Source organism: Micropterus dolomieu, linkage group LG08 (assembly GCF_021292245.1).
Source record: "Micropterus dolomieu isolate WLL.071019.BEF.003 ecotype Adirondacks linkage group LG08, ASM2129224v1, whole genome shotgun sequence".
Lineage (NCBI taxonomy): Eukaryota > Metazoa > Chordata > Actinopteri > Centrarchiformes > Centrarchidae > Micropterus > Micropterus dolomieu.
This window is the reverse complement of record NC_060157.1, coordinates 27,604,155-27,610,374: the sequence shown is the minus strand read 5'-3', so window position 1 is coordinate 27,610,374 and position 6,220 is coordinate 27,604,155. Positions and strand designations below refer to the sequence as shown.

The window sequence follows — 6,220 nt, the reverse complement described above, 5'->3', positions numbered from 1 at the left end:
TATAACTCTTGGCTCTGTGCATATGGTCCCTGGCTTCTGGAGGACAACAAGTGTTTCCGGTCATGGTTCCCTTCTACATATTTCCCTTATGCACATGAGGGCAGGCATTCAGTGGCATGTTAACTCACGCTGCTTGAATTACTGTCCACATCCCTCTCTGGCGTTACTGACCGACTGAAAAACCCAAAGGACGGTCCCTTCTGCTGGCGATGATGGCCACACTCTAACCCCCAATCCAGCTTTTTGCCCTACTTTTTTTTTTTATAGAGAGATTTTGTCCTCGTTCCCTCTCCATGCCTCCCTCTCTGTTTCTCCATGGGTCCCCTAGGCAGTGGCAGGTGCACTTGTCGGGCTATGGAGGGTCTTTGCCAGGAGCTTGAATGAAGCCTTTATAGACTGGCTTTCAATGTCTCCCCTGTTTCCCCATGTGATATCATAAGAAAACCACTATCATCACTATTATGATCTACAGCCCTCCTCCGATTGTGGATAGTGCTCCCAGACAAGGGAAGTAGAAAGACATCCTGGGGATTGTGATGCTCGATTTAAATCAGACTCATCATCCCCCCCCCCCCACACACACACACACACGCACACACAAACACACACAGGCACACAGACTCTGCAGAGAGACAGAAACTGCATATAACTTTAAGGCAGCAGGCTACAGTGACAGAGAACAAGATAGACACAGGAGTCTGACACACCAGCTTTCAGTGGAATTACTGCAGAATTAAGCTGGTGAACTGAGAGGAGAGGAAAAATGAGTCAGCGCAGCCTGTCATTGTCACTAGTCTAGCCTAACACCAGGGCCGCTGTAAACCCAGAGATGCCAGTTAGCTCTTTAAAAATCTGCCACATTTTATCTAAACAAACACGTTATGCAACTATCACCGATTGCTATGCAACAGTGATCCAACCTATTTTCAGCCCATCGAAACTTTTACATTTGCTGTTCTAAACATTCAGTGTCTTTACTGGCATGGAATCATCTGATGCACAGGATTTAATGCATTTAACATATGTGGATAGCTAATTGGATAGTTAGCATGAACAGGTATAGTCACCATGGTAGACAAAAAAAAATAGCTGGTTACTTACCCTTATCCACTGGATGTGTTTTGTGTATCTTCAATATGTGTTGGAGTCTGTACAGTACCTTTTTGGTGTAGGGAAAAAATAACTTGCTCACCAAACAGAATATTAAAAGACTGACTGAATATTGGATGATTCTGCCTGCTTTTAGCCGTGACAGTGGCCTGGCTGCAGGGATGGTGTTGTGCAGACACTGGCGAGACGGAGATGAAAGTAAGGTATAGCAAGTCTTTATGTAACAAATGGTTGACACTAACAGGTGATGGTAGTTTGTAGTCTGAAAACCAAAACACAGTAGTCCACAACGAGAAGAGGTGAGCAATCCAAATGTCCAACAGAAGGCATAATCCACACAGCAAGAGAGGCACGAGTAAACACGAGACACTACAAACACTGGAGAAACAACAAACTAGACATAGTGAGGCAGAGGGTTAAACAGCTAAAGATAACAAAACAGGCAAAACACATAGGGTGGTGCAAACAATCAACCTAGAAACACAAGGACAAGAAGTAAAAGCAGCACAAAACACCCAAAGAAGAACACTTACAAAGTAAGACAGGAAGCAGTATGAATGATCATAAGGAACATGCCACACAGACGGAAAGACATAAGAGAAATGCGCTTATGGAAAAAAACAACAAACTCGACATATTATCTATCATATCGGCTATACATTGACGCAACCACAGTTGTCAAAAACTAATACATGTCAAAAAACTATATTTCCGTGTAACCTAGTATATGTCTGTTAGTTTGATCCACATGCCCTTCTCCTGCTAGCTAGCTATGTTCCCCAACTTCCTGAAAGAAATCCAACACTGAAGCAAATGTTAGACCTTATCGCTGTCCAATATTTTTGCATTAGCATTTTACAAAACGCTCAATAATAATAAAATGTACTCAGTTGCCAGTTTAACCAGTACACCTAGCTAAAACTAATGGAATCTAATAAAATAGCCCCGCAGTAACTAACCTTCATGAAGGTTATAGCATTGAGTTTTTGTTGGATAGATACTAATCTGGTGTATCAACTTCACTGCTAATTTGAAAGGGGATGCTTTGACAGAAAAAAAACAAATAATGCATGTGTTAGCAACTAACACTAATCCCAAATCAGTGGTAAAATGGATGCAATACTTACGTGTCTTGTTTAATTTAGTTATACCAAATGTCATTAATGAACAAATAAAAACATAATAGCAAAATTAAATCACAGCTGAATCGCATCGTATCAAATCACCTTCGAATCGTATTGTTAAAAATGTATCTGGTTTATTTCTGATTTGTATTTAGCCAGTACAGAGCATTATTTGAGATAAAAAATGATCACACCATCAAAACTTATCACAACTCAATTGTATGAAATTGGCACTGAATCACGGTGTATCATTATGTTCCTGTATCATTTTTGTATAGGATTGTGGACCATGTGTCTCGTTACACATCAAATCATCTGAGAGGGATAGATACACATCTCAAGTTTATGCTGGTGTAAAGAAGAATTTCACTAGATGTCGCTTTTCTGCTACAGTGTGCATTTGCATTGTGATGGTGTATTGACAGGCCTTAGTGGTCAGAGCAGAGAACTCATCATGTGTTGCCGTGACAGCACAGAGGAGGAGAGGGTTAATCCTATATGGTGCTTCCAAAGTCACTTCCTCATTCACTTAGAAATGAGCATTCCCCTTCATCCTTCGTTGTATATTCATGAAGGTCTTTTAACCATATGCAAGGACCACTTCCCATTCCATCCTCATTGCCAATTCTGTCTTGAAGGAAAAAAAACCCTTAGAAGGGCAATTTGTTAATTATTAACTGTCCTATGCACTTATGACCCACGCACTTCATAGGGATGATGAAGATGGGCTTTTAGGAGCCCCTGCAACCCCCTCCCATCCACAGCATGCTTTAGATTCAAGACCTTAATGGAGAAACAATACAAGCAAAAGCCAAACTGCAAAATTGTCCTTTGCACCAACAGGGGGTAGGAAAATATATTGAGTTGAACTTTCTGGGAAAATGCCTCCCCACCCACCCACAGTGATTCACAATGATTTTTTATCAAACAAAGCAGCCACATTGCCCTCCATCAAATTGGTTACCCATCAGCCATCGCTCCAATCCAGGGGTTTTTAGCGTGGCATTGGCACTCAATCACTGGTGCCTCTGTGGATTTCCCAAATGTACTGAACCTGCCAAACACTCCATTGCCAAATGAAAGTGCAGTCACAGAGGCAGTGCTGTCACGAGGTGGGATGCAGCAGCCTAAGGGAGGAGAATGAGGAGCTAGTGACAAGCAAATTCATTACACCACTTTTGTTGATGGTGTTGTAAAATAGTGTGAGATGCTGCAGGAAGGTTAACTGCTCATATGTTTTTATTGTTGGGAAATGAACTGATTGACCGAGTAAGCTAGTGGTGATGTCTTGACCCTTCAATAGCATCTGGTAGTACTTACTGATTTTTCAAAGAGAGTTTTGTTGTGTTTAAACTAGGTGGGACAGTTTATGTGACAAGCCCCTTGATGGTAATGTTTTGTCTTTAATGGCAAGATTAATTTAGCAAAACAATTTTTAAAGACAGTAATTTGGGAAAAAACATCAGTAGGAAAACTACATCAACATATGTCATGTGCATACAAATATTTAGAATGAAACACTGGCAGATAAAGATTGACATTTTGTACACCTTTAATCTGGAAATAGTTAAAAGCAGTTGAGGGCAAACACATTTTAAACCTGCAAGAAAGAAGCTGACGTGGTTCAAACTGCAAAAAGATCTAATAACATTATCACAAGAAAACACACAACATATGGGTTTACCACTGATAGCTACATATTCTGGGGTGTTTTATTCATTCAACTTGGTCTTTCAAAAAAAGAAATGACTCCTTTGTTACAATCCCACTCACTATTCCTTTGGCCATAAACTTCGCCATAATCTGTAACAGGAAACTAGAAAAAGACACTAAAAGCTCCAGAATGAGTGGGATACACAATATCTAGTTTTTAGTGTTGTGTTTTCCAGTAGTACGGAAGGGTCTCAGGATATTGTTGTGAGGTTGTACAGCTCTGGTAATTCCCATGGGTACAATGTGTCATCTCTTGTACTGCTTAGTATAAGGTACACAATAACCCATACAGTACAGAGTGAGCTTAAGTAACGGAATTGAGTTTTTACTGTGACTACTGGAGGTGTGTAGCTGGCTTGATCGTGAACAAAAGCTACAAAGAGGTGGCGGAAGGTAAGAGTAGTTGTTGGGCTCAATGTATTACTGTAGACTCTATATATGCACCCCTGCAGATCCAGTACATGCTGAGCTCAAAAAATTACCTGTAGAAAAGAGTAGTTCATTGATGGCATGGCCGAGTTGCATACTGATGATTCAGTTACATAATTGGAAAGCTCAGAGAAATTCATTGAAATGTTTTAAATATAAGCTCAGAAATAGTTGTAAATAAACAGAGCAAAATTCTGACTGCAGCTCCATGGGCTACTTGAGGGTTAAACAGAATACCTCTGCAATGCACAATGCAGAGTAGTAAGTAATGCAGAGTAATGCACAAGCTGTTAAGGCTTTGTAGAAAGTACAGTATGTGGTTTGTTGCCATATTCAATCTGCAATGGATTTAACTGCTCCTGCTCTGGACCAAATCTCTCTTTATAAAACAAACAAATGTTGACATTTTGAACACACAGCAAAATATGTATGACCAAGGGACTCATTACCCACGTTAAAGGGTCAATGTGTAATATTTCTGAGGATTTAGTGACAGAAATGCAATATAATATCCATAACTATGTTTTCAGTGGTGTATAAAGACCTTATATAATAAACCATTATGTTTTTATTACCTTAGAATGAGTCATTTATATTTACATAACCGCGTTGCCCCCCTTCCATGGACATCGCCACGTTGCGTCGTCATTTTTCTACAGTAACTGAAAACGGAGAAACAGCGCTACAGAGTGTGTTTCATCACTACGTTCTTCTTGTTCTACTTCTGGTAGAATTCAGGGAGTGCAGACACTCATCACTATGTTGAATATGTACGTTAGAAGAAGAAGCAGTAATAATATACTGCAGGGGTCGGAAAATAAGTTTTGCATCAGAGCAATATTTTCAACCAATAAATAGTGGTTGAGAATAAAGCCATACTGTTGACATGTATTGATGTGGTTATTGGTTAGCTCAGTTGGTAAAGCACAGGACTTGTATCCTGAAGGAGGAGCATTCAATCCCATCTTGGGATAACTTTTATTTTTCTCTCAACAAATGGATTATGCAGCATTTCTCATGCTCACATTACAGCATGTGCTGCAGTGTGTTTCAGTGTTTGATCCATATCCATCAACCTACGGACGCTTTTTCATTCCCCCAGTATTTCCAGGCAGAGGACATTTAGGGGAATGACGTTTTCTAACGCCACTTTCCGAGGTGCGTCAAGTAGGCAACAGACTCTTTTAATGTCGTTCAGAATTTTTCAAAGTAAAAGCTCAGTTCAACTCCAACTAAAGCATTACAGTAAACAAGCTTCTAGAACTTGTATTTTGCAGGTAAAACCTCTAAAGAGGAAGTGATTATGTGAGTAACAGTTGCTGCCATGACTGAGATCTAGTACTATTTATTTATTTATATTTTTTGCCACTATCAAAGCACTATAATCTGACCACGGGCCAGATATTATTGCTGGCGGGCGTTTTTTGGCGAGGGCCCATAATCCAAGAGAGACTGAATGTGTTTCCCTTGTCAGTGTTTATATAAACTTTTTATATAATCTATTGTGTGGTTTATAACAGACCGTTACTGCTACAATAAATGCTTAATTGGTCTGTGTTTGCAGTTACATAGAACATCACATATGACATTCTGCACAATGGTGCCATTTTGCCAGAAGCCCAAAGCACAGCAAGGTGAGAAAAGAAACTAGGCTGCAATTATGGTGTGAACTCTTTATATGGGCTCTCGGCATAATTAATCAACGTTGCAGTATTGGGGTCATGAAGAGGTTACAGGCATCACGAAGGTATTGAACGAAGCTTAAAGATGAAAAGTGACAAAGTGACTGTGACAATCTGTCAGCCACCCCTAACCTTTCTCCTTCTGTACCTTTAAACTCTATA

The 6,220-nt window shown here is 40.0% G+C and overlaps 1 long non-coding RNA gene across 1 annotated transcript; it reads right to left on the bottom strand.

Annotated features, from left to right (window-relative positions):
- Positions 1–1,309: 1,309 nt before the first annotated feature.
- On the bottom strand, positions 1,310–3,666 carry LOC123975483. The gene is made up of 2 exons (XR_006826063.1): positions 3,199–3,666; positions 1,310–3,017 (listed from the first exon to the last, which is right to left on the bottom strand). It is a non-coding gene; the product is annotated as an uncharacterized LOC123975483 (long non-coding RNA).
- Between the last annotated feature and the right edge of the window lie 2,554 nt (positions 3,667–6,220).